Genomic DNA, 13,579 nt, shown 5'->3' on the forward strand with positions numbered 1-13,579 from the left:
ATCACAAGGATGCTTGCAGGTCAGGTCTGTTTAGGATTTTTCTACTTTACATATTCAATTCCATAAGAATATTAACTTATATGTATATAATTTAAATTGCAGACCGTGAGGAATATTTGTGAAATTAGATGCATTTTTCTAAACTTATAAAAAGAATGTTGAACATCAGAGTAGAGCACAGGTGCTATATTCAAATTAGCAGATACGTTTTAATTTTAAAAAGGAAGATAGGAAGATTTGTAAGAATTTCTTCAATTCACTGATTCGCATCCATGCCCCCAAATTAAATAATCCTTAATATCATCATATGTTAACTTATAGAATTTTGGTTCTAAAGCATGAAATTGTCTCCTCCACTCCTTTGACCTCCTGTATTTGAATAATTCACTATGGCTTGCTGCATTCAGTGCTAGAAAAAGTCTCTTCAAGTTCCAAAAAGCTTTTCTTAATTTTAGAAAGTCCATATGCTTAGCTTCTGTTGATAAGTGCTTTCTGGAGACATGGTTAAATGGAAATGGATATGAAAAATCTGCTGCAGATAAACTATATTCCTTCACATATTTTTAAATGTCTAGGGGAAAATAAAGATGATAGAAAAGTTGAACAAATGTATATACTAGGTAAAGGCACTTGTGGAAGAAAATGTCTTTGCTTGTCATCACATTTTTATTAACATTGCTGGCTCAGACTGGGCTGTGTGGTACTTTTGTTTCCAATACAAGAAAATACACATATCTATGCTGAATGAAGATGAAGAGCTACTATGACTCTGTTTCAATGAGCCAAGGGAACAATGGCATGGAAACGTACGAAGGCTGTGAGGGCAGGGTTGATTAATGGGTTGAGGGTAATTAATGGTGTTCAGGAGGCGTGGCCTCAAGCTCTGGCTTTGTCAGCGGTGGCTCTGGCCTTCTGAGCTGGTCTCTCATGGGAACTCTCCATCCTCACCCTCCAGCGGTAAGATGCAAGGCCGGCTCTCAGGCAGCTTTAGAACTAAACTGAAGGCTAACAATTTTCACAATATGTGTTATTGAAAAGATTAAGTAGAAAGCTATTTAGGAGACCTGTCTAAAAATAATACCCTGGCAATGTTCCTGTATGTTAACATTTCAAGGGTCACGATAATTACTTGTCTTGGTTCACTGTATATACTAATCACTTAGGAAAAGAAAAGCCTCCATCTCCACTGGTGTCACAGCGTGAAAGGTGCTTAGAAATAACTAAAGAAGAGAGGCACCGCTAAGCCTTTAATCTCTAATGATGTGGGTTTCAAGCACTACGTCTTTTAAGTGACTTCCTCCTAAAACTCACTTTTTATGAAAAGTTTTCACTTGGTTGCTTAGAACCCTGAGCTAACCTATTTTGTACATAAAGGTTGAAGCTCAGAATCTCTACTCCAAGTAAAGCAGAATAATTTAACCTGACTTGTCACAAACTGCTCTGAACGTTTATATTTTTATAAAAATATAAAGTATAAGATGGTCTGCAACATCATGAGAATACATACACATATCAAAGAAATAAAAGAAATAGCCCAGAATGAAATATACACAAAGGTCATTTTACTTATAATGAAGGAAATATAGTGGAGAAGGGAAAGATTAATAAATTGTAGGGCAAGTGCTTATGTACGAAGAAAAAATAATCTTAAATCTTTGTCTCACACAGTTCACCAACAAAAGGAAATTCCATATATATTGGGGCTAGCTGTAAATAATGAAGCCCCAAACATTCTAAAATACATAAAAATATCAATTATTAATATAGAAAATCAATATGAGGATGTACTTTTAAAAGCATGTACAAAATAACACAGTAGAATGACCATCACCAAAAAGTCTAGAAATAATAAATGCTGGAGAGGGTGTGGAGAAAAAGAAAGCCTCCTACACTGTTGCTGGGAATGTAAATTGGTACAGTCACTGGGAACAGTATGGAGGTTCCTCAAATAACTAAAAATAGAATTGCCATATGATCCAGCAATCCCACTCCTGGGCATATATCCAGAGAAAACTCTAATTTGCAAAGGTACATGCACCCCTATGTGCATAGCAGCACTATTCACAGTAGCCAAGACATGGAAACAAGAAGATGTCGTACATATATACAACAGAATACTACTCAGCCATAAAAAAGAATGAAATAATGCCATTTGCAGCAATGAGGATGGACCTAGATGACATTATGCTTAGTGAAATAAGTCAGACAGAGAAAGACAAATACTATATATCACTTATATGTGGAATCTAAAAAATAATACAAATGAATCTATATACAAAGTAGAAACAGACTCACAAACATAGAAGACAAATTTATGGTTTCCAAAGGAGAAGGAGGGGGCACAAATTAGGATTATAGGATTAACAGATACAAACTACTCTACACAGCATAGATAAACAACAAGGATTTACTGTATAGCACAGTGAGGAATTATACCCAATATCTTGCAATAACCTATAACGGAAAAGAATCGGCATAAAACCAAATCACTATGCTGTACACCTGAAACTAACACAATGTTGTAAATCAACCATACTTCAATAAAAACCGTTAAATTTCTGTGTGATCCAAAAGAGTACACTGAAATCAAAAAGGTAGATCACAATCAGGCTGGAAAATATATAGTACCGTTAATAATGTATGACAGCCATAGACTACAAAACTCTTTGAAAAAAAAAACCCAAAACAAAACTCTTTCAAACCTTTAAGAAAAACATTATGATCCCAATTAGTAAAGAGGCAGTAACACAAATAGCAAACTTACAAAGAAGGAGAAGGACAGGTAAATAAGTTTGACTCGACTAGTAATCAGTGATGTAAATGAAGAAAAATAATGTATTTTGTTGTCAAAATAGTAAAACATGATAAAGAACTTTACACTCTGCAGAATATGTGTAAAGAGTACAAGTTTATTTTCAAAGTAATTTGGAAATATGTATCATGTTGCCTCAAAAATACTCCTGCCGCTTGACCCAGTAATTTACTATTATGAATGTAGCCTCAGCAAACAATTGGAATAAGGAAAAGCCTTATGCACAGCAATATTCATTTTAATATTATGTATAAGAGAAAAAGAATCTTAAGTGTCTCAAGGAAGAATGATCATTGCTGAGAAATTTCGGGACAGGTTAAGTTGAAATAGTATATGGTTATTAAAAATAACTTTTTTTTTTTTTTTTTTTTTTGCGGTACGCGGGCCTCTCACTGTTGTGGCCTCTCCTGTTGCGGAGCACAGGCTCTGGACACTCAGGCTCAGCGTCCATGGCTCACGGGCCCAGCCGCTCTGCAGCATGTGGGATCTTCCCGGACCGGGGCATGAACCCGTGTCCCCTGCATCGGCAGGTGGACTCTCAACCACTGCACCACCAGGGAAGCCCAGCTTCAGTCTTTAAATAAAGGTATTATCAGGTAAAAACATTGCCTAGGAAGGTCATTTAATCTTAAAATTAGTCTTCGAAAAGTTTCCACCCAACCCCTGCTGCCCGCATGAACATTCGGCTGTGACCCTGGACCTCCTCACGTTTCCAGGGCCTGTCCTGCTGCAGCCCCAGCTGGCTCGCAACCATTTAGGGCTTCCTCTCTTCCTTTTTCCTTCTCTTTTTCTACCTCTTCTCTTGGTTCTATTTTTGTTGAACCCCATAACTCTCAAAATGGTTCCCAGCCTTCCTTGTTTACCAAGTATTTCATACATATTCTCTTCGTTAACCAAGAAAAAAGAAACTAATGGTTTCAGCTCTCACTGGCCCTCATTTTCTTACAAAAATCTGCAAAAACTCCCATGACAGGTACAGTGAAATTCCAATTCTTTTCCCCATTATCTTGGGCTCCAAAGTGAACCAATGTTATGCTTTCACCCTCTTCTTCTCCTCCTGGAATAGTTTGCTTTTCTCACTGTCACCCAACTGTGTTCTGCTTTCTGCATTGGGTGTCTTACTCTTCCTTCCATTTTACTTGGAATGACCTTCTAAGATGACTGTCATACCAGAATATGGGGGTTAAGAAATTACTGGAAAAAAAAAGGACTCAGAATTGCTCAGCAACAGAACACCAAATGGGCCTTCCTTCAGAGTGGCTTCTACAGAACTTCTGAAATACTACAGTACTTTCTGTACATTTCTGAGAGGTGCCTCAGTGACCAGCACACAGCTGAGGGTACCAGTGACTATTGCGGGGGGGAGGGGACATGCCTAAGAATTCTAGCAGCGTCACTTTTTACCTCTTGGGAGAGTTTAGGAAATTTCAGGCACTCTAAACTCCAGCTGACCATAATTTAGCATTCAAACTAGCACACTGAGAATAGAAGTGGGTGTTATTAAAAATTATACAAGGATAACAAGTGAAAAGCAGAACGGTTTTGGACAAACTTTTACTGCCTCTTACTGTGTATTTGTTAAAAATATAGGCTCCTGGATTTCTGACGTTCTGAGTATGAGGCTCATAATCTGCATTTAAAAAAAGCTCCTTACAGGGAGATCAGCTCGGTGCTTTGTGACCGCCTGGAAGGGTGGGATAGGGAGGGTGGGAGGGAGGGAGACGCAAGAGGGAAGGGATGGGGGAACAGATGTATATGTATGACTGATTCACTTTGCTATAAAGCAGAAACTAATAAAAAAAATAAATAAATAAATAAAACAGCTCCTTAGTTGCTTATTAATTTAGATTTGAGAACCGCTACGCTAAAGGTTTTTTTTTTTCCTCCAATACCTAGGTATTTCTTTGTGATCGTCTTCAAGGATCTTCCTCTAACATATAATGGAGATCATCATCAACACATTTTATTGAGTAAGTGTTCTGTACAGAGTGCCTTTAGGGTACAGTACACACACAAACTTACAACTGGCTTTCAGTCTGATATTCCCAACAATGCTTTTATACCCACTATAGGTATTCAATTTAAAAGCTTGATTTAAATACTAGAATTAAACAAGTATTGTTTTCTACTATGTTTCAGGGCAATTATATTACATTTCAATTACAATGTGACCTTTAAAATTCTTATCGGGCACGTTATTGTAACTTACAAATAACATCGTTACAATTTAATAGGCTTGGTAAGAAATGAACCTTTAGAACTCAACTCATATCTATATTGAGACCATTAAGTTTTGTAACTCAAGCACACTGTTTGAAAATAAAAGAAAAATCTCTGCACTGTCCAACTCTGAATTTTCTAGTAAGTAAGTAGTTTTCTGGAGTAGCTACAAAAACTTTGAGTTGTAACACTTTATAAATCCTTTGAGAATGAAGGATTATTCTGGATGTAAGAGAACAGCCTTTAAAGTCCTTTTATCCATTTTTTAAAAAGACTAACAATTTCAATATACATAGTTAAACATTAAATAAATGCGTTAGGCCTATTACAGGTAGGTTATAAATACATCATCAGTGGTTGAATAACATGTAAATTGAGTGCATTATATTGTACATGTAATTAATAATTCAAAGTATCAGTTACTGTCCTAGCTGCCTTTGGTTTTGTATTTGCTTAGATAAACTTCATAACTGCATGCTGTCTTTTTCCTCTTCAAAAAGTCCTGCTCTCCCCCTGCTACCCCACACAAAAAAGCAGGCTTTCGATGGCATGCATCTGAATAGCTCATGAGAAGCACAGGCAGCATCCCTGTCATCTTGCAGCCCAGCTGAGGTTTAAGCAGCATGTTCTGTGGTGGTTCTTGACCTGGGCTGAGCATCCACATCACTGTAGAGCTTTTTAAAAATATGAACTCTGGAGAGGGTGTGGAGAAAAGGGAACCCTCCTACACTGTTGGTGGGAGTAGTTGGTAAGTAAGTTGGTGTAGCCACTATGGAGAACAGTATGGAGGTTCCTTAAAAAACTAAAAATAGAGCTACCATATGATCTAGCAATCCCCACCCCTGGGCATATATCCAGAAAAAAACATAATTCAAAAAGATACATGCACCCCTATGTTCATAGCAACATTATTTACAATAGCCAAGACATGGAAGCAATAAATGTCCATTGACAGATGAAGGCATAAAGCTGTGGTGCAGATATACAATGGAATACTACTCAGCCATAAGAAAGAATGAAATAATGCCATTTGCAGCAACATGGATGGACCTAGAGATTATCATGCTAAGTAAAGTAAGCCAGACAAAGACAAATATCATATGATATCCCTTGTATGTGGAATCTGAAAAAAAAAGATACAAGTGAACTTATTTACAAAACAGAAATAGACCCACAGATGTACAAAACAAACTTACGCTTAGCAAAGCAGAAGGCGGGGGGATAAGTCCAGAATTTGGTATTAACATATACAAACTACTATATATTTATAAAATAGATAAAGAACAAAGACCTACTGTAAAACACAGGAAACTATACTCAATATTTTTGAATAACCTATAAGGGAAAAGAATCTGAAAAAGATCCTTTTTATATATAAAAAGAATACATATATATAACTGAATCACTTTGCTGTATACCTGAGACTAACACAACATTGTGAATCAACTATACTTCAATTTAAAAAATACATTAATTACCTAAATTAGAAAACAAACAAACAAAGTCTGGACCCCGCCATAAACCTACTGAGGCCTCCATGTGTGTGTTCTCACGGGCACCCCAGGTGATAAGCACTGCTTGCCCTTCTCCATGAAGAAGGAAACCGCTGATGGCTATGGGTGTGGCTTAGCTGACAGTATCTGATTGCTTTAGAGTTTGGCCATTAGTTTCCAGGGGCAGATCCAATTCAAATCCCTATCTGAACACATGACAGTTGTGTGACCATGTTATTTACCCTCCGAGATTAATTCCTACTCTGAGGTTATCATACCGAATTCAAAATATTATTTTTGGTAATCAGTATAAGACAACCAACCTAAAGCACCTGCATTTCCTTCTAGGTAAAACAAATTTTCTTCTTTAGCATCTAATAGGCATTGTTTTGTGTGAATAATATTCTTTATATCGTTTTGCTAGTTTTCACTTCATCTGACAGGTCTGCCAGTCTCCATGAAAAATCCTGAACACAATCCACGTTATCCCAGAAGAATTGCCAACCAGGACAAAGCTGGAGGGAAATTCATTTCACCAACTCTTAACATTAGATTTATAAAGAAATTTGTCTTGTCTTGCTTTCAGAAAAAAAAACTTGAGATGTAATCTCTTGGAGCAATTTGCACATCTTTTCTGACAAAGATGTTATGACCATCTCTCAAAGCTCAGTGCCACTCAAGCTGCTGAGCAGGACCCAAATTATCAGAGGTAAGGGTGACAGCTGTTGGGCTGAATGCCAGCAGAGAAACAGGAAAACGTCAAGGCACTGGGTAACTGTGTCTTCATGGCTGTTTTCTAAATCACTTCCTCTTTAAATGTGATATATTGATCCTACAGGAGGGGGAGGTATGTAAAACATACATGTTTCCTAGGAAGCACCAAAGGCAAAATTTCAAGTGTCAGAATAATTGTTTTGACTCATTTGAGTCAAGAGAATACAAATGTTCAAGCAACTCTGCTTCTGCCTGGAAACTCTTCCTTCAGATATTAATATTTGCATGGCTTCCTTCCTCACTGCTTTTTCAAGTCTTAGTTCAGATATTTCCTTTTCAGCAAGACTGCTTGCTGTGACCTCCTACTTAAAACTGTAATCCCTTGTTTGCTCAGGGACTTTCTAACTCTCTAGCCTTTTTAAATATTTCCACAGTACTTACCACTTTCTAATGTCCTTTAGAAATCACTTGGGTATTGTGTTCATTGTCTGTATCCTCCTACACACACGCAGACATACGCACAGACACAAAGAATGTGGCTCCATGCAGGCAGGGATTTTCCTCCTTTTGCCCACTGCTGTATCCCCAATGCCTGCAAAAGTGTGTCTTGCAGTAGTTTGCTCAACAAATATTGAATGATAGGGGATAGATGGGTGAATGAAGGATGCTCTAGGAATGCAATGTGGCAGGAAAGCAGAGCATCCCTGTAAATGGCCAGACCATGGACATTGCCAAGGCTAGGTTGAGCAGGAAACTCTTATCATCTGGGAACACCTGAGAGAACTAATGCCACGTTACGTGGAATGACAGTGGTTTGGGGGTTTGCTGTCACTAATTCAGCGTCCCCCACTCCTGAGACCAGAAACACTTATGGTTCATCATCAGTCCAGCCTGGGCCACCACGCTCAGGCCACCAGAATGACTGACCTCAAATCAAAATCTGATCATGGCACTCATCTGCTTACCATCCTTCACTGGTCTCACTTGTTTCAGGATAAAGTCTGACAAAGCACGTAAACTCCTACTTGTGGTCCTTCACTTTCTCCTTGATACAGCCTGTGCTGTGTGCACTGAATCACACCCAGGTACTTGCAGTTTTTCAAAAATGCTATGTTCTCTGTGTCTGCGCAGTTGTTTTCTGTTATCAGTTTTATCCTACTTATCTGGCCAACACCTGGGATCCTTCGAGGCCCAGCACAGAATCTTCCTTCCTTTCCTAAAGCCTTCTCAGAATTGCCGAGGATGCATTGTTACCCTTGACTTCTTAGCATACTGGATTTGTCCATTTCTTCTTGTAGTTCTGCCAATTTTCAATGTTTTATTTTGTGCAACAACCCTCTTTATCTCTCACAGCCTTTTTTGTTTTAAAATCTATTTTGTCTGCCTTTAATATAATTACATCAACTTCCTTCTGGTTAGTTTTCTTGTTATATATTTTCTCATAATTTTCTTCTCAGTATAACTGTGTTATATTTTTAAGTGGGCTTCTTATAAGTATAATATAGTGAGTTAAAAAAATCTGTCAATATTTATCTTTTAATTGGAGCATGTAGTCTGTTTTCAACTAATCAGGTTAGTAATCTAGTTGTTTTATTTTGTTTCTTCTAATGTTTCTACTTTCAGACTTTATGAATTAATTAGATTATTTTTCTTGTCTACTAGTTTTGGAATTGTACTTTTGAATTCTTTTATTCTGGTGCTTACTATAACTTCTGCTATGCATATTTAACTTAACATTTAAATTTAATCAATATATTTACCCTCCTTTGGAATCATACAAGGACCTTTGAGCACCTTACCGCTGATCACCACCACCACCAACAGCAACTGATATGCTTGTTGCCCAGGTTTTAAGTGATTTTATTTAATGTGCAAATTAAATAGTATGTTCAATCATTTTTAGTCACAGTTTGTTTAGATTTATCTATGTGGTTACTCTTCTTTGCTAACCATTCTTTCTTGCATCCGAGATGTTCCTTTGAGGAAATTTTCCCATTTCTTTGAAACAATTTTATTCTGGTAATCCCATCAAAATGTATTTGTTGCTGTCTTTCAGTAGTATTTTTTAAATGTAATGTAATTTATTTTTTTATACAGCAGGTTCTTATTAGTTATCCATTTTATACACATTAGTGTGTACATGTCAATCCCAATCTCCCAATTCATCCCACCACCCCTACCCCCCACTGCTTTCCCCCCTTGGTGTGCATACGTTTGTTCTCTGTATCTGTGTCTCAATTTCTGCCCTGCAAACCAGTTCATGAGTACCATTTTTCTAGGTTCCACATTTATACGTTAATATACGATATTTTGTTTTCTCTTTCTGACTTCACTCTGCATGACAGTCTCTAGGTTCATCCACGTCTCTACAAATGACCCAATTTCATTCCTTTTTATGGCTGGGTAATATTCCATTGTATATATGTCCCACATCTTCTTTATCCATTCGTCTGCCAATGGGCATTTAGGTTGCTTCCATGACCTGGCTATTGTAAACAGTGCTGCAGTGAACATTGGGGTGCATGTGTCTTTTTGAATTATGGTTTTCTCTGGGTATATGACCAGTAGTGAGATGCTGGGTTATATAGAAATTCTATTTTTAGATTTTTAAGGAACCTCCATATTGTTCTCCATAGTGGCTGTATCAATTTACATTCCCACCAACAGTGCAAGAGGGTTCCCTTTTCTCCACACCCTCTCCAGCATTTGTTGTTTGTAGATTTTCTGATGATGTCTATTCTAACTGGTGTGAGGTGATACCTCATTGTAGTTTTGATTTGCATTTCTCCAATAATTAGTGATGTTGAGCAGCTTTTCATGTGATTCTTGGCCATCTGTATGTCTTCTTTGGAGAAATGTCTATTTAGGTCTTCTGCTCATTTATTGATTGGGTTGTTTGTTTTTTTAATATTGAGCTGCATGAGCTGTTTATATATTTTGGACATTAATCCTTTGTCCATTGATTCATTTGCAAATATTTTCTCCCATTGTGAGGGTTGTCTTTTCAGCTTGTTTGTGGTTTCCTTTGCTTTGCAAAAGCTTTTAAGTTTCATTAGGTCCCATTTGTTTATTTTTATTTCCATTTCTCTAGGAGGTGGGTCAAAAAAGATTCTGCTGTGATTTATGTCAAAGAGTGTTCTTCCTATGTTTTCCTCTAAGAGTTTTATAGTTTCCGGTCTTACATTTAGGTCTCTAATCCATTTTGAGTTTATTTTTCTGTATGGTGTCAGGGAATGTTCTAATTTCATTCTTTTACATGTAGCTGGCCAGTTTTCCCAGCACCACTTATAGAAGAGAATGTGTTTTCTTCATTGTATATCCTTGCCTCCTTTGTCATAGATTACTTGACCATAGGTGTGTGGGTTTATCTCTGGGCTTTCTATCCTGTTCCATTGATCTATGTCTTTGTTTTTCTGCCAGTACTGTATTCTCTTGATTACTGTAGCTTTGTAGTATAGTCTGAAGTCAGGGAGTCTGATTCCTCCAGCTCCGTTTTTTTCCCTCAAGACTGTTTTGGCTATTCGGGGCCTTTTGTGTCCCCATAGAAATTTTAAGATTTTTTGTTCTAGTTCTGTAAAAAATGCCATTGGTAATTTGATAGGGATTGCATTGAATCTGTAGGTTGCTTTGGACAGTATAGTCATTTTCACAATATTGATACTTCCAATCCAAGAACATGGTATATCTCTCCATCTGTTTGTATCATCTTTAATCACTTTCATCAGTGTCTTATAGTTTTCTGCATACAGGTGTTTTGTCTCCCTAGGAAGGTTTATTCCTAGGTATTTTATTCTCTTTGTTGCAGTGGTAAATGGGAGTTTTTCCTTAATTGCTCTTTCAGATTTTTGATCATTAGTGTATAGGAATGCAAGAGATTTCTGTGCATTCATTTTGTATCCTGCAACTTTACTAAATTCATTGATTAGCTCTAGTAGTTTTCTGGTGGCATCTTTAGGATTCTCTATGTACAGTATCATATTATCTGCAAACAGTGACAGTTTTACTTCTTCTTTTCCAATCTGTATTCCTTTTATTTCTTTTTCTTCTCTGATTGCCGTGGCTAGGACTTCCAAAACTATGTTGAAAAATAGTGGTGAGAGTTCACTTGTCTTGTTCCTGATCTTAGAGGAAATGCTTTCAGTTTTTCACCATTGAGAATGATGTTGGCTGTGGGTTTGTCATATATGGCCTTTATTGTGTTGAGGTAGGTTCCCTCTATGCCCACTTTCTGGAGAGTTTTTATCAAAAATGGTGTTGAACTTTGTCAAAAGCTTTTTTTGCATCTATTGAGATGATCATATGGTTTTTATTTTTCAATTTGTTAATATGGTGTATCACATTGATTGATTTGCATATATTGAAGAATCCTTGCATCCATGGGATAAATTCCACTTGTTCATGGTGTATGATCCTTTTAATGTGTTGTTGGATTCTGTTTGTTAGTATTTTGTTGAGGATTTTTGCATCTATATTCATGAGTGATATAGGTCTGTAATTTTCTTTTTTTGTAGTATCTTTGTCCCGTTTTGGTATCAGGGTGATGGTGCCCTCATAGAATGAGTTTGGGAGTGTTCCTTCCTCTGCAAATTTTTGGAAGAATTTGAGAAGTATGGTTGTTAGCTCTTCTCTAAATGTTTGATAGAATTCACCTGTGAAGCCCTCTGGTCCTGGACTTTTGTTTATTGGAAGATTTTAAATCACACTTTTAATTTCATTACTTGTGATTGGTCTGTTTATATTTTCCATTTCTTCCTGGTTCAGTCTTGGAAGGTTCTACCTTTCTAAGAATTTGTCCATTTCTTCCAGGTTGTCCATTTTATTGGCATAGAGTTGCCTGTAGTAGTCTCTTAGGATGCTTTGTATTTCTGTGGTGTCTGTTGTAATTTCTCCTTTTTCATTTCTAATTTTACTGATTTGAGTCCTCTCCCTCTTTTTCTTGATGAGTCTGGCTAACGTTTTATCAATTTTGTTTATCTTTTCAACAAACCAGCTTTTAGTTTTATTGATCTTTGCTGTTGTTTTCTTTGTTTTTATTTCATTTATTTCTACTCTGATCTTTATGATTTCCTTCCTTCTGCTAACTTTGGGTTTTGTTTGTTGTTCTTTCTCTAGTTCCTTTAGGTGTAAGGTTAGATTGTTTATTTGAGATCTTTCTTGTTTCTTGAGGTATAACTTGTATAGCTATAAACTTCCCTCTTAGAACTGCTTTTGCTGCATCCCATAGGTTTTGGATCATCGTATTTTCATTGTCATTTGTCTCTAGGTATTTTTTGATTTGCTCTTTGATTTCTTCAGTGATCTCTTCATTATTTAGTAAGGTATTGTTTAACCTCCATGTGTTTCTGTTCTAAAAATTTTTTCCCTATAATTGATTTCTAATCTCATTGTGTTGCAGTCTGAAAAGATGCTTGATATGATTTCAGTTTTCTTAAATTTACTGAGACTCGATTTGTGTCCCCAAATGTGATCTATCCTGGAGAATGTGCCATGCACACTTGAGAAGAAAGTGTAATGTGCTGTTTTTGCATGGTATGTCCTATAAATATCAATTAAATCTTTTTGGTCTATTGTGTCATTTAAGCCTTGTGTTTCCTTATTTATTTGCTGTTTGGATGATCTGTCCATTGGTGTAAGTGAGGTGTTAAAGTCCCCCATTATTATTGAGTTACTGTTGATTTCCTCTTTATAGTTGTTAGCAGTTGCCTTATGTATTGAGGTGTTCCCATGTTGGGAGCATATATATTTATAATTGCTGTTTCTTCTTCTTAGACTGATCCCTTGATCATTATGTAGTGTCCTCCCGTGTCTCTTGTAACATTCTTTATTTTAAAGTCTATTTTTAAAGTCTATTTTATCTAATATGAACACTGCTACTCCAGCTTTCTTTTGATTTCCATTTGCATGGAATATCTTTTTCTATCCCCTCACTTTCAGTCTGTATGTGTCCCTAGGTCTGAAGTGTGTCTCTTGTAGACAACATGTACATGGGTCTTATTTTTGTATCCATTCAGTGAGCCTGTGTCTTTTGGTTGGAGCATTTAATACATTCATGTTTAAGGTAATTATCGATTTGTAAATTCCTGTTACCATTTTCTTAATTGTTTTGGGTTTGTTTCTGTAGGTCTTTTTCTTCTCTTGTGTTTCCCACTTAGAGAAGTTCCTTTAGCTTTGTTGTAGAGCTGGTTTGGTGGTGCTGAATTCTGTTAGCTTTTGCTTGTCTGTAAAGCTTTTGATTTCTCCATGGAATCTGAGTGAGATCCTTGCCGGTTAGAGTAATCTTGGTTGTAGGTTTTTCCCTTTCATCACTTTAAATATGTCATGCCACTTCCTTCTAGCTTGT

The 13,579-nt window shown here is 36.7% G+C and overlaps 1 protein-coding gene across 3 annotated transcripts in view; it reads right to left on the reverse strand.

The window, feature by feature from the left end:
- The window catches only part of KCNQ5 (potassium voltage-gated channel subfamily Q member 5), a gene marked incomplete at its 5' end in the record, with an annotated part of 571,115 nt that overhangs the window by 290,166 nt on the left and 267,370 nt on the right, over positions 1-13,579 (reverse strand). The window lies entirely within an intron of this gene.

The sequence above is a fragment of the Mesoplodon bidens genome (genome assembly GCF_964165515.1).
Source record: "Mesoplodon bidens genome assembly, chromosome: 12".
Taxonomy (NCBI): Eukaryota; Metazoa; Chordata; class Mammalia; order Artiodactyla; family Ziphiidae; genus Mesoplodon; species Mesoplodon bidens.